Consider the following 23,169-nt stretch of genomic DNA (forward strand, 5'->3'; position numbering starts at 1 on the left):
CTGACCCATCACCTTCCATGACCGACAGGAGGGCGGGGAGAGGCTCACTCTCCTCTTCGGCCCTGTCATCTGTCGCCAAGAGCATGCTCACTTCGTACCTCTCGAAGTGGGGTTTGAGGCAGTTCACGTGGAGGACCCGCAAAGGGTTTCTGGGAGCCTGCAAATCCACCAGGTAGGTGGCCTCACTTTTGCGCACAACCACCTCAATTGGCCCAGTCCCCTTGTCCTGTAAGGCACAAAGTTCCACTGGGACCATGACCCACACTTTTTGTCCAGGTTGAAACTCGACAAGAGTGGCATTCTGGTCATACCACTTCTTCATTTCTTCCTGGCTTGCCTCGAGGTTTGCCTGAGCGAGTTTCCTGAAGCATGCAGTTTGGTTCCAGAAGGCCAGCATGTAACTAAATACATCCTGGGGAGTTTTTCTGGGAGCTGCCTCCCAGCCTTCCTTCACCAAACCCAGAGGTCCTCTCACAGTGTGACCATACAGAAGCTCAAAAGGATTGAACCAGAGAGACTTACAGGGTACCTCCCTGTAGGCAAAGAGAAGGCACATTAAGAGGACGTCCCACTGACGCCTTATGGGTTTTGTTAGACCCTTAATCATGCCCTTCAAGTCTGGTTGAATCTCTCTACCAGACCGTTACCTTAGGGGTGGTAAGGAGTGGTGACCTTGTTCATGACACCACACTCCTTCCACAGGGATGTCATATACTTAGATATGAAGTTGGTCCCCCTGTTGGAAACCACTTCTCTGGGGAACCACAGGTGGGAAAAGATCCCTATTAATGCCCGGCCCACCACTGGTGCTGTCGTTATCCTGAGAGGGATTGCCTCCAGGTACCGGGTGGCATTGTCCACCAAGACCAGGATGTACTTGTTGCTCATGGCTTTCTTGGGATCCAGTGGCCCCAAAATGTCCATCCCTACGCTTTCAAAGGGTGTTCCAACAACTTGGAATGGTTGGAGAGGAGCTTTGACCTTCCTCCCACTCTTACCACTTGCCTGTCAAGTTTGGCAAGACTGACAATGTCCATCTGACTGCCTTCACATTTGGGGCCAGAGTGAGTGGGCGACAAGCCTGTCAAAGGTCTTGCCCTACCCCAAATGTCCTGCCAAAGGCACGTCATGAGCCAGACCCAGTAGGAAGGTCCTGAAATGCTGGGGCACCACCAGCACACAGGCTGACCCAGGCCCAGCGACCTTAGGCTCACTATACAAGAGATCATTCTCCCAGTAGATCCAATGTGATCCGTACCGATCACCAGTCACCTGGGCTGCAGCCTGTCGCCGCAGACCCTCCAGAGAAGGGTACTCTCTCTGCTCCTGGCAGAATTCCTCCCTGGTGGGGCCCCCTTCTTGCTGCCAATGGGTCAGCTCAGAGATGTCCCCCAATTCAGCTACCTGTTTGCCTGTAAGCACTTGGGCGTCCCACTCAAGGTCTGCCTCCTCCCAGGCCGTGGGAACTTGCACTTGGTCGTCCCACTCAAGGTCTGCCTCCTCCCAGGCCGTGGGAACTTCAGGGGCCAGTTTCCTGCGCTCCTTGCCCTTTTTGTTGGCAGGGACCTTGGGCCACTGTTTCAGGCTCCAAGTCCACCTGACCACCCTCTCTGGCCACTATTGACTGAGTGGACATGCATGCCCACTCTGGCAACCCAAGCATTTCCAAGTGAGACCTGAGCTCAACATCCTTCCACAAGGACTGCTCCAGGTCATTACCTAGCAAACAATCTACAGGTATGGAAGGGCTCACAACCACCCTCAAGGGACCTGAGACTGCCCCCCCACTCAAAGGGAGCCTGCGCCACCAGACAGTGGCGCTCTGAATTGTCCACCGCAATTACTTGGTGGAATGGTACTCGGACTACCTGCTTCTCAGAGACCAGGTGACCCCGGAATGAAGTCACACTTGCTCCAGTATCTCTGAGAGCCTCTACCCTTTCTCCATTGATGGTTACCCAGGTAATGTATTTATTTGTGTTAGGGGGCACCTGGTTTCCTGGGACCATCTTACTGTCCCCTAGCGAGACAAGGGTAATTTCTGCAGGGTCCCCACCCACCTGTGGGTATCTTATTCCTCCTCCCCAAACGCTACACTAGCCAACGTCTTGGACTGCCAACCAGTGGGTGGGTGTGCCCTCTTGGAGCACCTGGGGTCCCCCTTCCTGTAGCCGACCTGCTCACATGCAAAACATTTGCGGGGGCCGGTCTCAGAGGGCTTTGCTGACGAGACCTCTTGTTTCTTATCTCCGGGGGGATGGGAACCTTTACCCTGGGTGTTAGTTTGGGGCCCTTTAGAGAACTCCTGTGCTTTACCCTTGTCCCCCCACTTTTCTGCTGGGGACCCTGCCCACTTTTGGCTGAGTCTCCCCCAAACGCTTTCTTGTGGACCCTGATACTCACCCCGCCTCCATAGCAAGCTTCCTGGGGTCAGTTAGCTTACTATCAACTAGGTGCTGGCGCAGATTTGCAAAACATAGACTAGACAAGTGCTCCCACGCAATCAATTTGTAGAGCCCCTGAAAATCGGTCACATTACAGCCCTTCACCCAGCCATCCAGTGACCGGCAAAACACATCCACACATTCCAACCAAGTGTTGGCATCAGACTTCTTACTGGACCTGAACTGATCCCTGTACTTTTCAGGAGTAAGGCCATACTTAGTGAGAAGGGCGTCCTTCATGTCTGGTTAGGCGATGTGATGCCACTTACCCAAAGCTGTTAAAGTACCCCTTACTTCCTCTGGGAAGAGAGGCCACAATCCTCCTCCCCAATTCTCCTCAGGGACCCCATTCATGTGGATTGCTGCCTCATACCCTTGAAACCACCTTTGTATGTGTCAGGTCCTCGAATCCTCGGAGACCTACGATGCTCTAGGGGGTCCACCTCCTGATAGCTTTATGGTCTGAGTAATTCCACAGACTCTATAGAGTGATCAGGTGAGGGAAGGAGAGGAAGGGATCAGCTGGGAAGGAGATCTGAAACGAGAAGCACACAAAAATAAATACACCTTACTGTGAACTCGAAAATGACAGATAACCATACGACATAAATAGCACAGGGTCCCCTTCCCAAATACCTGTAAAGAAAAATAACTGTATGTTTATCCAGGGTATAGTTTCTGAAATACCACTGCCTCTACTTGAATCTAGAGATAGAAGAATGAAATTAATATATTTATGATAGCAGTGCCATGTAGGAGGTCAGTATATCATTTATAAATATCACATACCTAGAGACACTTAGTGGCATGTAACAGGGGATTTGGAGCAGTCTTCAGAGGAGCTCAACAAGCCCCTGCTATAAAATATAAATAAGCAAATGGTGGCACAATTAACCTTGGTCCGATAATGAATACAATACGTAGACAGAAACAAGCAGTCTATATCAATAGGCAATTCAGGTTAATGCCTCTTATATCGGACTCCGCAAATAAGTACTTTACATCCATGAATTTGAACTACAAAAAGAAAGGTACCAAAGCTATAATGATGATATCAAAGTTCCATAGGAAAACCAGATTGTTATCCACATGTATATCTCCAATGTCCTGACCGTATTACCATCATACATGCCAAGGAACAATGACTTACCGTCAGCAGAATAAACGATAAAGTTTGTGCAGCTGCGTGGCCGAGAAGCTGCTACTAATAGCAAAGTCCCCTCTGTTGCTGAGGGCAAAACCCAAGGTATCTGAAAGCTCCTAGCAACCCCGCAAGAGCCTAGCCAAGCTCATCCAACGGGATTACGAAGAACAATCCTCACAGAGTGCAAGCAGAGTGCGCTATTCCTTCACGCTTGCTGGGAACAGAACACCAGGGAAGGAAGGAAAGCAACCCCACATAATCCAAAACCTGACTCATCCAACGGGGCCGCTCACTGTTTGCCTACGCTCGATCGGAGCGAAGCACGAGGGGAATACTCAAGTAAAGCAAGAGAAATTGGTGTAAGAGCACCCCAAACAGATCCTTGACGCCGTCTCAACTGCGGAAATGAAGCAAGAATTAATGGCACCAGTTCGATAATCAGGAAGCACTTAAACCGTCTTCCAGCGTGAGTTGTACGTCATTGACGGCACGTCCCCCATGGCATCATGGGAAATGTAGTTCTGTATCTAATGCTTCCAGCTACATGGAGCTGCTGTTCTCGTCAGTGTTCTCCTGCGGCACCTGGAGTGCGCTGTGACAGTATGTCATTCCCCTTCTTGAACTCCTTGCCTACATTCTTAGGGATGTGTACAATCCTGTCTGCCTGTCTTGACGGGTTGCTGCCACCATCTGAGCTGGCTCTACTCCTCTGATCCAGCTCTTTTATCCTGATCTTGTAATCTAACATCATCCTTTTCGCTTCTGTGGCTAACTTTAGGCTCTTGCAAATGAATTTCCATTCCCTAACATTGTAGAGTTCCAACCTATCGTCCTCAAAGGCAATTTCCAGGGATGCAACGGATGATGCTTTTGATTCCGGCATGACGAAGTACTAAGTCCAAATTGATAAGATAAAAAAAAATAGGCCAAAAAGAAGAAGGACTAGTATGTGGCACATAATGGTCTGCGATATGGTAGTAGTGCACACCAATCACTGTCAGTCAAGTGCAAATGCAAGTCCTATCCTCACTGCTGACAACCTATGTTAGAAATGGTGGCCTAGAGTTGGAAAAGGCTTGCACCTTTGTCCAAGAAGGGACCCTTCTTCCTAGTCAGGACAAGGGAGTTACACTCCGAAAATAACCCCTGCTCACCCCCATGGTAGCTTGGCATGAGCAGTCAGGCACATCTTAGAGGCAGTGTGTAAAGCATTTGCACATAACTGACAGTAATACAGTGTAAGCACTACAAAAGGACACCACACCAGTTTAAAAAAAATAGCCAATATTTTTATATACAAGACCAAAAACAATAAGATTCCACAATACAGTACTTAAAAATCTACAGTTATCAAAATACGCTTTAAAAACAGTTCCTTGATGTCGATAGCTCCGTCCGGGAAGACCCGCAAACAGTACCTGTTAGAGATGCAGGGTGTGGAGGCCCTTGAAGTCACTCGCGTTGCAGGTCGAGCTCCTTTCTGTTGGTTTGAGGAGCACTGGCGTCAGCAGGTTTTGGGTGCTTCGGTGCAAAGTGCAGAGGTGCGGTGCCCTCAGGTCGCGCTGCGAGCAGCAGCTCGGTGACGGTGTCAGATGGCATCGGCGGTGAGACCAGGGTCACGGTGAGAGGTGCAGGCAGTGCTCGTCACGGTGCTGAAGCGCTGTAGTCAGATGACGAACGGGAGTCGATGGTGCCAACGTCTGTAGGCCAAGGCTGAGGTCCGGGATGAGGGTGGTGTGTTGTGTAATTTTACGAGCGGTGCCTTCGAACCACGGTGCAAGCAGCAGCATTGTTTCGGTGTGGAGCGGTGTCGTCGGGGAGGCCAAGGCGTCGTCGTGAAGCGAGGTGGTGCGGAGTGCGGGTCGCGGTGCGAGAAACTGCTCAGTGGCGGCGTCATCGGTGAGACCAGGGTTGCGGTGCGGCGTTGCTCTCTGTGGTGCCCAGGCTTCAGAGTGAAGCAAGGTGGTGCGGAGTGCGGTGCCCACAGCTCGCGGTGCGAGCAGCGGCTCGGGGGCAGCGTCATCAGGTGCCGTTGGTGAGACCAGGATTGCTGTGCGATGTTGCGGCGGTGCCCTCTGAGGTGCGTCAGGACACGGAGTCTGCAGCAGCATCGTAAATGTCATTGAGTTACTTTTCCTCTTTTGCAGCACAAAACACACAGTCCCCAGTGCTGTGGGCAGAAGAGCTTGAAGTCTTTGCGGTTCCTTAGACTTCGTGAACAGGAGGCAAGCTCTTCCTCAAGCCCCTGGAGAGACTCACAAATTAGGTTGCAGAAAAATCTGTCCAGGCTTTTCACTGCCCAAGACAGAAGCAGCCCAGCCCAGCAAAGCACTCAGCAAAGCGGTCGTTCCTCCTTGCAGCTTCTCCGGCTCTTCTCCTTGGCAGTCTTCTTGATCCAGATGAGTACAAAGTTCAGGGGTCTGAGCCCCTGTATTTGTATCCAAAAAATAATTTGATCCTCTAGACAGAGGGTGTCTGTGCCCAGCCAGAACCAGTTCTGCCTTCTCTGGTGTGATTTCCAGGCAGGGGGTGGAGACGGCATTGTCGGAGGCAGACCAGGCCCTGTGAGGTGCAAGGGCATCTCCTCTCTCTTCCCCCTTCACAGCCCAGGTCTATTCAGCCCTTTCCTACCTACCTAGACTATCGGGAGCCACCCTTGCTTCTTAGCCATCTGTCGTCCCAAACCCAGAGAGGCAATCCACATTCCAGCAACGGCACATCGGATGACTGAGCAAGAAAATACCTACTTCCTAAAAGTGGTATTTTCAAACACAGAATGTAAACATCACCTTTACTAAAAGATGCATCGTTAGATTCTGAGTTCAGGCATATTAAATGTTATTTTCCCACCTAGTTCCCAGGGCCAAGTATGTTTATAAGATGTTATAAACAAACTTTACATTCTGTCCAAGGGGAACAGGCAGCCTTGCAATAGTGAAAAATGAAGTGGGCTGTAATTCACTATCAGGACATGTCACACAGACCAGGGCATGTTCTACCTTTCACATACACTGCACCCTGCCCACAGGGTTGCTTTGGGCCTACCTTATGGGTGCCTGACATGTAAGAAAAGGGAAGGTTAGGGACTGGCTAGTGTGTGCACTGGCCAAGTCGACATGACAATTACAAACTGCGCGCAGACTCTGCAATGGCAGGTCCGAGGTACCTTTTCCTGGCTACTCACGTGGGTTGCACAATCCGTGCTGCAGGCCCACGCGTAGCATTTAATTCCCAGGCCCTGGCACACTCAATGCACTTTACTAGGGGCTGACAAGAAAACCAAACAGCCAATCATTGAAACACCAATCCATAACATACTTTACCACAGGAGCACTTGCACTTTATCACTGATCAGCAGTGCGCAGAAACACTACGCCAGCAAAAACAGAGTCAAAACCGCGGGGGAGAGGGGAGGAGCCAAGCCAGCAACCACGATGGCCGCCTGACTCCTCGGCTCCGCTGACCCGCCCGCTTTCTCTCCGAAGCGCAGCGGATCCTGTTCTCTATCCTGTATACAAGTTGGCGCTTCGGAACCGGGATGGGCTTCCGACTTTGAAGGTGTGTTCCCCGTCGGTCAGCACCCTGCGGATCCGGAGATTCGTCCTCGTCCTGCCCCACCGCGGCGTGTGCGGGACCAGGTCTTTGTTCTCTGGAGAGGCTGCCTCTTGACTCGGTAGCAGCGGACGCCTGCAGCGGGAGGGGCCGGAGGCTGCTGTGTTACTGTTGCAACAATTGCTACAGTGTGCCGCCCGGCCCTCCGCGCTTCCACGTTTGCTTGAAAACTGTAGCAGGCGCTACATTGTATCCCTCATCCGTCCCAGGTTCGGCGCTGGGTGACTTCATTATCCTTGGCGCTGCGGTAGACGCCATTTTACCAGGCGCTCTGCACTTCGGCTGGCAGTCCCTGGGGGCTTCCATGAGACACTCTTCATGCCGCAGGCTGCTTATGACAGGAACCGGACAGCGGGAGACTACCTTGTAACGTGGCTTTGTGGTGACTGCGCCCATTTATTACACTATCGACTTTGTCTTTGAGATGGGCTCTGGCAGGCACTACAGAGGACGACAACATGGCGACGCCCTCCGGGCGTGGGACTCTGCTGCTGAGGAGCCCATTGTCCTTGCAGATGTTTTACATGCCCTGCACGGCCTGCGGTCATCCATGCGGGCGTGCGCCCGAGACCTGGAATACCAACTAGATGGTGTGTTACCTGGTGAGCCCCCGGACGACTGTACTGATTGCTGTTCCCCGCCGGACCTACTGCACCCGGTGGCCGGCGGTGGAGACCTGAGTATCCTGCCGTGTGTCGAGGCACGGAACAACCCGGACGACCCGGCAGCTGGGCCCCCTACTCTGGAGGTGCTGGGAAGTGTGGCACTGGACCCTGCTCACCGGCTGGAGAGTTCTTGCTGGTCGACCTGCTTTGTGCCTACCTTGGGGTCCCCCGGAGGGCCCCCCTGCTCTGCCAGGAGATTGTTGCAATGGCCCTGGCCAGTCGGCCATCAGGTACTGCTGCTGGGTTTTCACCTTTACTGGGTAACTACTGACTGTTCGGCACTACGTGGGACAGATCTCTGTGAGGGGCTTTGGAATTGGTGGTGGTCTCTACATCTGCGCCTCTTGTCCAAGATGGCCGCTGCCTGCCTGGACTTCATTGTTCGGCTGGATCGACGGGGACAAGGCTGACATTATCTTCATGTTTTGAGTGTGGTCGGATGCTGACATGATTGACGGACAACTGGAACTGTTGGGGTGGTATATGCTATTACGGTGTCGGGTCGGGATCCGAGGAGGGATGGCCAAGGGTGAACCTGATGATTGTATGTTTCCTTTACCTGGGCCCTCCCCCGGTCTTCTGTGACTTCCTTTCTCTCTTTTCTTCTCTTCTGCATTTCGGGTATTCTTTTGGGGCGACAGACACTCTGCTAGGGGGGGGTAGGCCGTAGCCTCTGCATGTGTGTAGGGTGGGGCGGGTATTCTTATGTTAAATTTTTGTTACTATGGGCCTTGATTTTCACTCTTCTACTTCTATTCTTTCTCTCCTACTTTTTCTTGGGGTCTTGGGTGGAACGTTATGGCGTGGGTGGTAACTGCCGACCGTAGTAATGCTTGCTTACATTTTCTCCTGTCCGGTCTTCTGCGGTCAATTGCTGAGCGGATATTGTTTGCCTAATAATGCTGCTGATACTTGCCCACTTATGTCCTGGATGGTCTATCTTGCCTCAGATCCTTTCTAACCCTTTTTATGGACATACTAAAAACTTTAAAATTAAACCTCACTACTCCTGCTTCCCGGTGGCACATATGTCCCCAGTGTAACTTAGTTTTATCCTGCTTGTGCTCCTATGTTGCCGGGTCGCCCTTACAATTTGCTATTGCGCTTCAGATGTGCCGAGGCCGGCCGGATGGTTGTAGGCCCGTATTTGTATGATTCCATTGTGCAATAAAGGTTTTCAAAAAAAAAAAAAAAACGCGGGGGAGGGGGGACAGAAAGCAAAAACTCAGGGGAAACACACCAAAAGATGCCAAGTCTAACAAGGAAACTTTAATTGTTGGACTTGGCCCTCTTGGCAGGGTCATCCCTGAACTTTTGGCTTTCCTCCAATATTCTTTCTGACCTGTTTTTGTTGGTTTAATGACTCTGGGAACTTTACCACTGCTGACCAGTGCTAAAGTGCATATGCTCTCCCTAATGAAAAGTATATACAATGATTGGTGTCCATGATTGACTTATTTGATTTACTGTCAGTCCCCAGTAAAGTGCACCAGGAGTGCCAGGGCTTGTAAATACAAATGCTGCTGGTGGGCTTGCAGCACTGGTTGTGCCACTCACAGAAGCGGCCTAGTAAAATGTGTCTAAGGTCTGCCATTGCAAGACCTGCGTGCAGTCTGGTACTGTCGTGCTAACTGCGCAAGTACACCTACTTGCCAGTCCCTAAATCTTCCCTTAACTTCATATTAGTCACCCCTATGGTAGACCCAAGGGTCCAAGGCTACAAGTGCATTGTAAGCATAAGGTAGGACATGCCCTGATGTGTGTGGCATGTCCTAATAGTGAATTTCAAGCGCCAGGATGCCCTTGAGGTGACAGGACCGCGCTATATAAGTATGCATACAATACTACAATGCAATACAATTACAGCCAATTTCGTTTTTCACTATTGCAAGGCTACCTGTTCTCATAGGCCAGAATGGGCTGCTGGAATTATTACACTCTATAATCCCAGCAGGCTCAGGGAACATGGTAGAAAGTCAGGTTTAGTATGCCTGAACTCAGAATAATAAAATACTTCTTTTAGTAAAGTTTATTTTAATATCCTGTGTTTGCAAATTCTACTTTTAGAAAGTTAGCATTTGCTTGCCTAACCATTTCAGCCCGCCTCTGCTCTTATGTGTATCTGCTGTCTGGGTTCTGTGAGTGACAGGGCTAGTGATGACAGGTGGTGAATAGAGGGATTACACTAGGATGGGTGGGGGGAGTGCCCCTTGACTATGAATAGGGCTGTGCTCTGCCACCGCAATGCTGGCTCCGCACCCTGGGGAGCGACTGATGACTCTGCCCTGCACCTGGTCCAGGAAGAGGGAAGACTGTCAACAGAGTGCTCCTGACTGTATTTGTAATCACAATGCTGGCTCCACCTCCTGCGGAGCTTCTGCACACTGAAAGGAGAAGCCAGGGCTGAAAAAAAAGGTGGTCTGGGACTGACTGGATTAGGCGAAGGCCCCCCCTGGTCTGCGAGAACAAAAGAAATGGTGTATAAAAGAAGGAGCCCTGCTCCTAAGAAATCAGATCCTGTTTGCGCTAAGAAGAAACTCTGCCCGAAGAGAAGGACCTGGGAAAGCTGCATGGAGGACTACTGTCTCTAATCCTGAGAGACTGGCCTGTGGTGGGTGCCTTGCTGCAAGAAGGAGAGAAGACAAAGACAAGAAAGACTTTATTTTATTTAACTGGTGCATCCTTCTACAAAGATCTCCAAGGGCTTGCTTGTGAACTTGCCCCCTGAACTGCGCCCCAGGAACAGTAGGTGCTACCCCCCCTCTGAAGGAAGAAGCTGTGGCGTGTGCTGCTTATCCCTGCAGCGCTGAGTTAAGGAGAGCTGAGAGCGTTGTGCACCCTCGCTGCGCGCTCTACAAATCTGTGCCTCTGTGTCCCCTGAGCACCGTGACTGAGGTCTGATCGTGTCGACAGCCGCAAGGTAAAGACCGGCCCCCGCCGGTACAAGCACCGTGACTGCACCCGTTCTGAGCCGTAGCTCGCATTGTGAAGAGGGACCTGTCCGGTCCGAACATCGCCGTCTACTGATCTCTGCATCACCGGCGGCCCAGTAAAGACGGACTCTGCCCGTGATTGTGCCCTCCGTGACCCGTGCGCTAAGAAATGCTCCTCGCAGCTGTTGAAGTGAATTGCTGCGGGGTGTAGAGCGGCTGGTACGTTGCGTCCTGTTGATCGTACCGCCACCAGCACCGCCTGCAGCTGCTCCCTCTCCAGGGTAGAAGCTGTAATGACTGGATTTTCTGTTTAGATGGGATCAGCCCCCAGGGGCCCCTATGACCCAGCCAAAACGTACTCACCTTCCCTCCTCAGATCGTATTCACACTGGATAGATATACAGATATATATACAGGTCGCACCTGAGGTTGGGGAATGATAATATACATATATGGATTTTCTACAATATCTTATTCACATCAGTTGATCTCGCGGCCACCCCGACCCAGACCGTTCTACCCTAGGGCAGATATGACACACAATCCGGTGCGTCTACACACGGGCCTGCAGAACCCAATGCTCTCTTCTCCAAATTGTTCGCGATCCTGCGAAACTACACACTAGTTCAACCTCCTAGTGCTCTCATTTACTCAAGCCACAATCCAGTGGGTATACACACTGGTAATCCCCCCCAGTGCTCTCATTAACGCCGCATATCAACGACGACCACATTCCTATGAACAGTTATCAGGATAATATCTCAGTTACCTACTCGGAATAAAACTATAATAATGACTTTAAACACGGTTCCAAATTATATGGTGTACTTTCTGTTCTTGGCATCAAAGGTCCACTCACTCCCTCTTTGTTCGATCACCATTTACCTGATCGGGATTACACATCCGTTCACATAAACAACTTTCGACTAGGAGATGCATTTACCGAGATTGAACAGGAACACAAGGCACACGATAATTCCATAAGAATTAGGGTATTTATTAACAATAGACACGAATCACATTACTATGCAACATAACTTCTGCAAAGAAAAGGTAAAGATTAGAGTGCACATTCTAGTTAAGTTAGACAGAGATCACCTTATTAGTGGGAAGTCTGGACTCGGCAGTCATCTAGGTTCCCTTCTCGTCTCTGTATCCTGGCTCGCCTTGCAGTCACCCTCAGCCGTCACAAGTACACGTCTACACCGCTAGGCTCAACCTCGTCTGCTTCCCCTCAGGACACCGGAACCTTGCTGATTATTAGCTACCGTCTCTCTCTCTCTCTGTATCAGTGCGCTCCGCGCTACTTCTCGTTCAGTCTTTCTCAGAGAGTTTCGGTCTTAAATCTTTCTCCGACTTCAAAGATGGCGACTTGTCCACCATGAAAATGAGTAATGGCAGAGATGCTAACGGCTAGATGCCGCCTACGGACTAACTGACAAACTGACTAACACCTTCGCTAATATCAAAGCCCGTTCCTTCATGGAAATTCACGGCAGTAACCTGCCGCCCACCAAATTCTTGTACCTCCCCGTACCAAGGACACTTTCCCAGCCGGCCGGCCTGAAGTTGTGTCTTCGGAGTGGAGAAAAATACATTCCTTCGATAAGGGTCAGCCTGAACCGGTTCTCTCCAAGCGAACAACAGCTTGAAACTAAAACATTACACTTCACCTAGAAAGCCTTCTCGAGCTACCAGGCAGAAAGCAAAATGGAGTCTGTCTCGTTTAAGGCCTACGGAGCCCACAATATGCATAGCTCCATGGAAAATAGCCTAGCATGTTAGCAAATGAGCAAATCATGACTAATACTTATATATCTATCCCCTAACTTAAATTCATAAGCCTTACTCTAAGGAAAATGGTACGAAAATACCCTAATATATGTAAGACAGGGTCCCTGTCTATCGGCCTAATCCCTATGCTATGGGGGTGATAGGCTGGAGTCACTCTCCATCATTCTCCTTCTCCAAAGAGCTAGCAAAAAGGCAGCCATAACATTACACCCCTTGACTCCAGTCTATTAACCACAAACTAAATGGAACTAACATCGATAGAAGAATAATATGAAACAAAACTAACTGATCTACGACCCTTGCTAAGTCTAAAAAATTGCAGCAGGGACGGGATGCACTGAATAAAGCAACAAATAGCTATCAGAACACAAATAGCGACAATAATCCCCCCTAAAATCTGTCGTAGGGAATGCATGTCAGGGAGCCAATTAAAAAGCCAGTCAAAGAAACCCTGATCAATATGTTCTCTAATTTCTGCAGTCAAGTCGTGGAGTTTGTCAATGTGGGATTGGATAGCTTTAGAATGGTCAGACAAATTAAAACAGCACAGACCTTCAAAATCAGAACATTCATGTCCATGTTTTAGCAAAAGATAATCAATAGCGGCCCTGTTCTGCAAAACAGCTCTACGTTCGCCCTGGGCATCTAATAACAGATCAGATAAAACAGTAGAGGTTTGGTTGATGGATTTAACCATCCAGCAGGCCATCTTGCCGATTGTTTTGGCATTATAAACGGCCAATGCAGGCACTCCAATAATAGAAAAAGCTAAACCAAGGTACTCTGATCTAGAATAGAGATGAACAGAGGAATCACAATCTTCATGCAATGACATCGAATCACGTACAATACGGGAATGTGAAGTAGGATGTGAGGAAAACATTAGCAAACTTAATCTAGTGATGGCACATGGGCCACCAGAAATATTCGCAGGAATATAGGGCCAAGATGAATTCCCACAGGAAAAGAGCCATCCAGCTGGCAATAGCATTGAACGATAATGGCTAGTGGCTACTAATAAACGTTTACATGTCATATTATTTTTAACTGAAAGACATGAATTAGGAAGTCTCTTGGAACATAACAAACGTTGATGAGTTGAAAAAGTAGTAGCGGCTTGGAGCTTCAGCCGCAAGCACTCAGTAATAGCTTTAGGGTCACAGGTCATAATGAAGCAAAGGTCTCCAGGGGTAATATTAAAAGTAGTTATTCGGGAATGAATAGGGACATCGAGGTCTGGAAGAGTAGTACATGAGGGACAAAATTCATGTGCCGCGAAATCACCCAGAATAACATTAGGTCGGGCATGAGATATATTAAAAAATATGGCGAAGAGTTTCGGTGGATGCAGGGACAGCTACCAAACAGGTCGCTAAAATGTCAGTGACGCTCTTCATGGGGGTAAGGCAAAAATGCGGAGAGTTTGTCACCCGCCTTGCGAGTGTAATCCAGAAATTCGAAGATTTCTCCCACGCGGACCGCGGGGCTCTTATTATCCCATCAACCGGCGTCGGTGGATCCTCTCCTCTCCCGGCGTAGCAAGCCAAAAGGAGTCCAACGCCGACACATCCTGCAGCAGCAATCCAAAGAATGATCTGAAAGAATACAAATACAGGCCTTAATCATTCTCGTAAGTAACATTTATCAGCTGGGACAGCTTCCCAGCCATCTTTCCCTGGCTTCATCACCAAAACGGTGTTGTCATGACCGGTCGCAATAATATCAGCCTGTTCAGGAGGATTTTTAGGCGATTGCACCCATATTTTAGCTCCAGGAAGATCAGACGATCCGAAGCCTTTTTGTCCTCGCACAGTTAGCAACGTTGGGGCAGAGCCTTTTTTGATCTCACCACTGTGCAAATATATTGACAATTTCTGCTCATAGGGAGCGGACCAATGTAATCAATCTGCCAAATTTGGGCGGGCAATTTACCTCGATGTAAGTGACCTCGAACAATCTGAGGCACCTCTCTTTTCCTAGAATGCTGGCAAATGGGACAATGTAGAATGACATCTTTTATTAAAGAAAAAGGAATATGAATTCCTCTATCGGCAGCCCACCTGCTAGTGGCTTTCTCTCCAAAATGTCCTGCTTTCTGATGGGCCCACTTCGCCAATCCCGCCAAATCAGAATCCTGCATGTCCACCACTGCCTCAGAAATTTTAGACTGTTCATCTGCAATGTTATGGAAAAATTTGTCAAGGGAGTCAATTGGAGTATGAGCATCCACGTGAAAGATTGTTACAGTACTCTGCGGGAGCAATTCCCAAATTTCTTGCCACAGCTCTTTACCCCATAACTCTTTTGAATGTAATTCCCAATTATGAGAATGCCATGTTGGCAACCACACCGCTAGTCCATTTGCAGTGGACCAGGAATCAGTAAAAATATGACATGTACCAGGTAGTTCCTGTTTCAAAACTTGGTAAACTGCATAGAGTTCAGCATATTGACTACTCTTACCATCTCCAGTTGTGCTTAACAATTTCTGTGTAATCGGATTATAAGAGACAGCTTTCCAATGTCTTTTGTCACCAATGAACTTCGCAGAACCATCCGTAAACCACACATGTTTTCTATCCTCCGCGGACAGATCATCAAATGATTTACCCCATTTCACGGGAGACTCCTGCACTACGGGAACCGAACACTCACTTTCAGCCTCATTGGAGGGCGCCTGCGCCACTCGCTCATGTAAAACCGCCACACCTTTCGGACCCACACGTGCCCTGTCCTGAATGTACCATTTCCATTTAATCACACTAGCCTCCTGAGCATGTCCAATTCGATGGGACTTTGGTGAACTCAAAACCCACTGCATAATGGGAATTTCAGGCCTTAAAATCACAGCATGGCCTAGGGTCAATTGCTCGGTATCCACCAGAGCCCAATAGCAAGCAAGCAGCTGTTTTTCAAAAGGTGAGTAACGCTCACCAGCCTCAGGTAACTTTTTGGTCCAAAAACCTAATGGCACTTTTTGTCTGCCCTGCTTTTGCCACAAACTCCAATTGGCATACAGGCCTTCCACGGACACATTCAAATCCACATCACCTTCACTCACGGGCCACAAATCCAAAGCATACTGGATAGCTTCTTTAGCCAGATTGAAAGCAGTCTGTTGAGGTTCACCCCATTCAAACGCATTCTTTTTACGAGTGACTCGATACAGTGGAGCCAAAATTTGACTCAAATGGGGAATATGCTGACGCCAAAATCCAAACAAACCAATAAAGCATTGAGCTTCTTTTCTGTTTCTGGGAACAGCAAAATCAAGTATTTTTCGTTTAACCTGCGGAATCACCTCTCTGTGACCCTCATGCCAATTAATTCCTAAAAATTTCACAGCTTGGGATGGAGTTTGTAATTTGTCAGGATTGATTTCCCAGCCTTTTGCACGCAAACAATCAATGATTTGATCTAAATGGGACTGTACCTGGTCTTGCGTTTCACCTTGAATCAAAATGTCGTCAATATAATGACAAACCTGAACTTGTGGATTCGTGGGTACTTCAGACAAATGCTCCGCCACCAGCCGGTGACAGATTGTAGGACTATGCACATAGCCTTGAGGAAGACTTCGGAACGTCATTTGACGTCCATTCCATGTAAAACTGAACTGTTCCTGGCATTCGGGAGCAATCGGTATTGAAAAGAACGCATTAGCAATATCAATAGAAGCATACCACGTACCTGGATGCTTTTGAATTCTCTGAATCAGTGTGACAATGGGCCCGATTCACAAAACTAACTTAAGACTCAGTCCTAAACTTACTACTATTTTGGTATTCACAGAATGCACTTACTACTTTTGGCATTCACAGAATGAATTTACTACTTTTGGTATTCCCAGAAGTTAGGATTTTGTCTTAAGTTTGTCTTAAGACAAACTTAAGACAAACTTAAGACAGACTTAAGACAAAATTCTAACTTCTGTGAATACCAAAAGTTGTAAGTTCATTCTGTGAATGCCAAAAGTAGTAAGTTCATTCTGTGAATACCAAAATAGTAGTAAGTTTAGGATTGAGTCTTAAGTTCATTCTGTGAATCGGGCCCTTTGTCAGGCACTGCAACAGTCAATTTAGGTGTATTTTTGTTCAATTCTCGATAATCAACAGTCATGCGCCAAGAGTTGTCACTTTTGCGCACGGGCCAAACGGGATTATTCCAAGCAGATGTGACCGGAGTAATGACTCCCGCGTCAACCAAATCCTGAATCGTAGCGGTAATTTCTTCATGACCACCTGGAATGCGATATTGCTTTTGAGAAATCACTTTCGTTGCTAAAGGTATTTTAATAGGTGGCATGCGTAAACGGCCAACCCGTACGGGTCTGGTCGAAATGTACTGTCGTGTACCAAATTGATAGTACCCATCATCCAAATGCAAAGTCATACCTTTCAAAATGTCAATTCCAATAATGTATTCCAAAAGTGGCACAACTAACACAGAGTATTCTCTACGAGGAATTCTACCAATTTTAATTTCGAGTGCAGTTTGAACTGCGGGTGTCTCTTTACCACCCAGACCAGTAATCGTAAAAGATTGTCCATGAAATTTTCTCGACTTACCATGAATTAAAGTGGCCTCCGCCCCAGTATCAACTAACGCTCGGGCCCTTTGGATATTACGATGTTTCCAAAAAATCTCAATATCTACATAGGGTCTGTAATCTCTGTGGGCCCACTTGCGTACCGGAGCTTGACCTATTTCCTAGTCATTTTTCCTGCGTTCTGTCAACCAAGACAAATCAGGGTAAATGTTCTCAGTTTTCTTTGGTATTAGAATGTCTTGTTCATATCCGTCTCCAGTACGAAACGGATTAGTGTCAGGTTCATAAAGTTGTGAGTTACGATCAGAGAGTCTGTTACGTTCCTCCCTCTTTCTTACGTCAGGGGAATAACTCTTTGCATCTCGTCGTCTGCTAGAAACACGATCATCTCTTCCCCTCTCGCGATCATCCTCTCTCCCCCTCCCATCATTACGACGAGGGGATCCATCACGTTCATAGCGCCGATCATCACGGCGATCAAAATTCACACGTCGCCTCTCATCACCACTGTCATCCGAACCACGGTCATACTCATTCTTTCGCACACGACGGGCACCCTCCTTTCGATCCAAACCACGCTTACGAAACATATCCCATAGGATATTATTAGGCTCACCATCAATGTCTTCCCTTTTGACACCATCAGCAATAAGAGCAAGAAACATGTCACGTCTAGAGAACTTATAGTCCCCACCAGTACGACCCTCAGGTCGAGATTGTCGTTCAGGTTTGAACCATTCACCCAGCTCACCAAGCTGACGAACAGACTCAAGCACAACAGACAAAGGATTGCCAGTTTGGTTAATCAATAATGTCATCATGACCTGCTTGTAAGCAACAGGAGAAGAACGAATAATGCGATTGCGCACAGAAGATGTTAAAAGACCATCCAATAACTTGTCAGCAGTACTAAGGAAGATAGACGTTTTCATGACTTCCTCTTTTAAACGTTGCGACGCATCGCGCAAAGTGTACCACGGTTTCTCATCAGTGGGCCAATCAGATTCGGTTGGGTATTTATGATTACAGCCGTCAGACGCAAGCTGGAGCAAAGAAATTTGACCAGCACCATTATAATTCCGAAAATGATCCTGAATCGTAGAATCAGAACTCAAAGAGCAAAATCGTAAGCAATCAACAGCATCGAGCATAATACCGGCAGCGCCAAGTTCATAAAGACGCACCATCCAGGTAAGCAAGGCCTCACCAGGCCGTTGTCGAAATCGTTGTAAAATATCACTAACCTCCTGCTGAGTAAAGTCTTCAATACAATCAAGCGCTATACCACCCGGATTACCAGGGGCCTGTTGTAATTTTCATCGAAAAATCGGGTGAGCAGAAACTGCAGGAAGAGCTTCCGAGGAAGCCCGCATCTTAGATTTAGCAGCACAATCAGGGCAAGCTACGTCATCCACACGGGAAGAACGAGCACGGTCACAATCGGGAGTTGAATCAATACATGAAGCAGATTTACAATCACGTCCGGAGCGAGAAGACTCGCGCTTGTCACCCTCCTCTGCCGAGGAGTCAGAAGTATGAGAATCCCAGATATTACCGTCCCACTCATCGGGGTTCCAATCCATTCCAGCTTTTGCTACAATCATACGCACTTTGCGGGAAGACACGCGCCCACGACGATGTTTATATTTATATCGTGCAATACGGACCGCAGCTCTTTCGGCAATGGTCTGATATGTTTCAAGTTTGTCGGCAAGCAGTTTATTTTGACAACGCAACAAAGTATGCGCATTTTGCAGCTCAACACACTGTCCTTCCGTATCTTTAAACTGTTTCTGTAGTTGAACAAACCTCTCATGCAATATCCTGTATGCATTAAGAACAATCCAACCTCTGCGTCCTAAAATAGGAAGCTCATCACCCTTCACTACTGGCGCTTTCTGCAAGCATGATACCACATCGGCAGGCTCCGCCTGCTCCAAGCATGAAGACCAATTTTCACTCAAACCAGTAGAATCAGCCCACTCACGGGCCAAGGCCTCGTAAGGCGTAGACTCCCAGCCGGGAATCTGAATTGGCAGTTTAAAAACCGACGATGATTTTTTCGCAAGCATAATAACACGCAAAAAATTATATACACAATTATAAACAAAATTTTATACGTACAAGCCGAGCGCAAACCAACGAGATTAAAACAACACAATGAACACAGGCTTCGTAAACAGTTCGTGACGCCAGATGTAATGACTGGATTTTCTGTTTAGATGGGATCAGCCCCCAGGGGCCCCTATGACCCAGCCAAAACGTACTCACCTTCCCTCCTCAGATCGTATTCACACTGGATAGATATACAGATATATATACAGGTCGCACCTGAGGATGGGGAATGATAATATACATATATGGATTTTCTACAATATCTTATTCACATCAGTTGATCTCGCGGCCACCCCGACCCAGACCATTCTACCCTAGGGCAGATATGACACACAATCCGGTGCGTCTACACACGGGCCTGCAGAACCCAATGCTCTCTTCTCCAAATTGTTCGCGATCCTGCGAAACTACACACTAGTTCAACCTCCTAGTGCTCTCATTTACTCAAGCCACAATCCAGTGGGTATACACACTGGTAATCCCCCCCAGTGCTCTCATTAACGCCGCATATCAACGACGACCACATTCCTATGAACAGTTATCAGGATAATATCTCAGTTACCTACTCGGAATAAAACTATAATAATGACTTTAAACACGGTTCCAAATTATATGGTGTACTTTCTGTTCTTGGCATCAAAGGTCCACTCACTCCCTCTTTGTTCGATCACCATTTACCTGATCGGGATTACACATCCGTTCACATAAACAACTTTCGACTAGGAGATGCATTTACCGAGATTGAACAGGAACACAAGGCACACGATAATTCCATAAGAATTAGGGTATTTATTAACAATAGACACGAATCACATTACTATGCAACATAACTTCTGCAAAGAAAAGGTAAAGATTAGAGTGCACATTCTAGTTAAGTTAGACAGAGATCACCTTATTAGTGGGAAGTCTGGACTCGGCAGTCATCTAGGTTCCCTTCTCGTCTCTGTATCCTGGCTCGCCTTGCAGTCACCCTCAGCCGTCACAAGTACACGTCTGCACCGCTAGGCTCAACCTCGTCTGCTTCCCCTCAGGACACCGGAACCTTGCTGATTATTAGCTACCGTCTCTCTCTCTCTCTGTATCAGTGCGCTCCGCGCTACTTCTCGTTCAGTCTTTCTCAGAGAGTTTCGGTCTTAAATCTTTCTCCGACTTCAAAGATGGCGACTTGTCCACCATGAAAATGAGTAATGGCAGAGATGCTAACGGCTAGATGCCGCCTACGGACTAACTGACAAACTGACTAACACCTTCGCTAATATCAAAGCCCGTTCCTTCATGGAAATTCACGGCAGTAACCTGCCGCCCACCAAATTCTTGTACCTCCCCGTACCAAGGACACTTTCCCAGCCGGCCGGCCTGAAGTTGTGTCTTCGGAGTGGAGAAAAATACATTCCTTCGATAAGGGTCAGCCTGAACCGGTTCTCTCCAAGCGAACAACAGCTTGAAACTAAAACATTACACTTCACCTAGAAAGCCTTCTCGAGCTACCAGGCAGAAAGCAAAATGGAGTCTGTCTCGTTTAAGGCCTACGGAGCCCACAATATGCATAGCTCCATGGAAAATAGCCTAGCATGTTAGCAAATGAGCAAATCATGACTAATACTTATATATCTATCCCCTAACTTAAATTCATAAGCCTTACTCTAAGGAAAATGGTACGAAAATACCCTAATATATGTAAGACAGGGTCCCTGTCTATCGGCCTAATCCCTATGCTATGGGGGTGATAGGCTGGAGTCACTCTCCATCATTCTCCTTCTCCAAAGAGCTAGCAAAAAGGCAGCCATAACAGAAGCGTATGCTGCGGGTACGTCTGTTCTCCCCCATAACGCACCGTTAACTGAAGAGCCTGCGCCTACACCTGCCTCGAGCCGTAGCTCGCATTGCCCTCCAGAAGATATCGCAACGTGAACAGAACTGACCCTCGCCGCCGTGTGCCTCGAACCCCCCACCAGAAGGTACTGTGATCGTGTGAGACTTGCGCTGAGCTCTGGACCCGAAGTCCGTGAGGCGCACACACCCTTGAGACCCCTGATTGACCATACGCTGAGCAGCCATACCTGTGAGACGTTGCAATCCTGTCTCACGGCCTCGGTACGAGCCGCACAGCCCCAGCGCTCAGTACGCTTCACGCATGATACGCGAGACGCGTGAGGATTAGCAGGGCCCTTCTGTTCTTTCCCGTACGAGACGAACTGAAGCGCTCTGAAGCGTACCAGTGGTAGCGAAAGGTGTCCACACGCGGCACGCGGAGCCTAGACCATTGTGGGACTAAGTTTAAGCCGTCAAGGGTCGTTTTGAGACCCAGTGATCCTATTTTTCAAGTCTGAACATTGCAAGACCAAGAACTGTGGCATATGTGTAAAACCTGCATACAAGGCACTGCTTGAAAAGTATATATATGGCATATTGAGAGTAACTGGAGTTGTAATACCTGCATTCAAAGCCTGCTTAAGTATATATATATAAAGCCTTTATTTTTACAAAAGCCTACAGTGTTGTGTCCCTGTGTGGTGGGTCTGTGATTCATTGTGTGTATTATAACAAGTGTATATATATATATATATATATATATATATATATATATATATATATATATATATATATACAAAGCTTTATTTCGATATAACAATATCTTAAAAGCACATGACAATATAACAAGTGCTTAACACTGTGTACTCTGGAGTTTAGCCTAACCTGCTCGCGCCACGCCGCCTAGAGGGTGAGCAGGGGTTATTCCTAGGAGTAAATCCTTTGCCCTGACTTAGAGGAGAGGGTCCCTGCTTGTCGCAAGTACATACCTGCGCCAAACAGCGAACCCCAATTCTAACATGTTTTCCTGGAGAGCTTGGATTTTCTTCCTGGCCCCCAAATAAAGGATAGACACAATTTCTAAAATTAAGAGTAAATCCTTATAGAACGTCTAATAGGTACATTTGAGAATTGTATAATTTACTTGAGAAGTAGTAACTCTTTTAATTGCTTTGAGTTGTGTTCAAAGAAATAGTCCTAGATTGTTGAATCTGTCACTTTCCTCTTTGCCCTTGTTCATTACCAGCCTTACATTGGATGGAACCAACTTATTTACATTGGTTCCAAAGACAATGCCTAATTACTTACTGAGACAGTATGTTGTCCACTCTAAAAACATTTGCAAGGCTATCTCCTCCCACACAGAAGCTGGGTCTCCCGTATTAACCTGCAGGTTCTGGGCCTTACCTCTTCACTGACCAGGTTTGCCTGGTTCAGCAGGAGATGATCCGTCTGCCTTGCTAAACCACAGAGCCTGCAGAGAGGAGACGTTTTAGGGCATGGGCAAAGTGTGCTCTGGCCAGGGGCACCAGCCTATCAGGGGACCCCCTGATAGATGTCACTCTGTTCTGCAGGGAGTCTTACCCTCATGACCTTTAATAATTCTTAAATAGATTGTTTAAAGAACCATTTTTATGCGACATACATTAAAAATGTTTCTTTTGGATCAAAACAGAACCTCTCATATGAGAAATGGGAGGGCGTCACAGAGATTATTTGCAGTAATATTAGTGAGCTGCTACTGTGTTACAATTTTGAAAACACACATCACTATCCCTGAATATTAAATGAAAACATAATCAGAATTTGGACGAATCTGCCTGTGCATTGTCAGAGACATGGCCAAAGAGGGCAAGAAAGAGCTGAAATTGGATCTTAAATTCAAAGCTGTGCTGAACAGGGGCCCCCAAAATCAGTTTGGCCGAGGGCCCCCAAAATCCTTAAGGTGTCTCTGCTGCACCTGTCTTGCTTGCTGCCAGAGGACGACCTACCTTGTTCACTGACAGAGTCTGGGCCTGTCCTGTTCCCTGGCAGCAGCTGGCCCAGTCCTGTTCACTGACAGAGGCTGTCCTGTTTGCTGTCAGAAGCTGTGCCAGTCCTG

This window comes from Lissotriton vulgaris, chromosome 1_2, assembly GCF_964263255.1.
Source record: "Lissotriton vulgaris chromosome 1_2, aLisVul1.2, whole genome shotgun sequence".
NCBI classification, from domain to species: Eukaryota; Metazoa; Chordata; class Amphibia; order Caudata; family Salamandridae; genus Lissotriton; species Lissotriton vulgaris.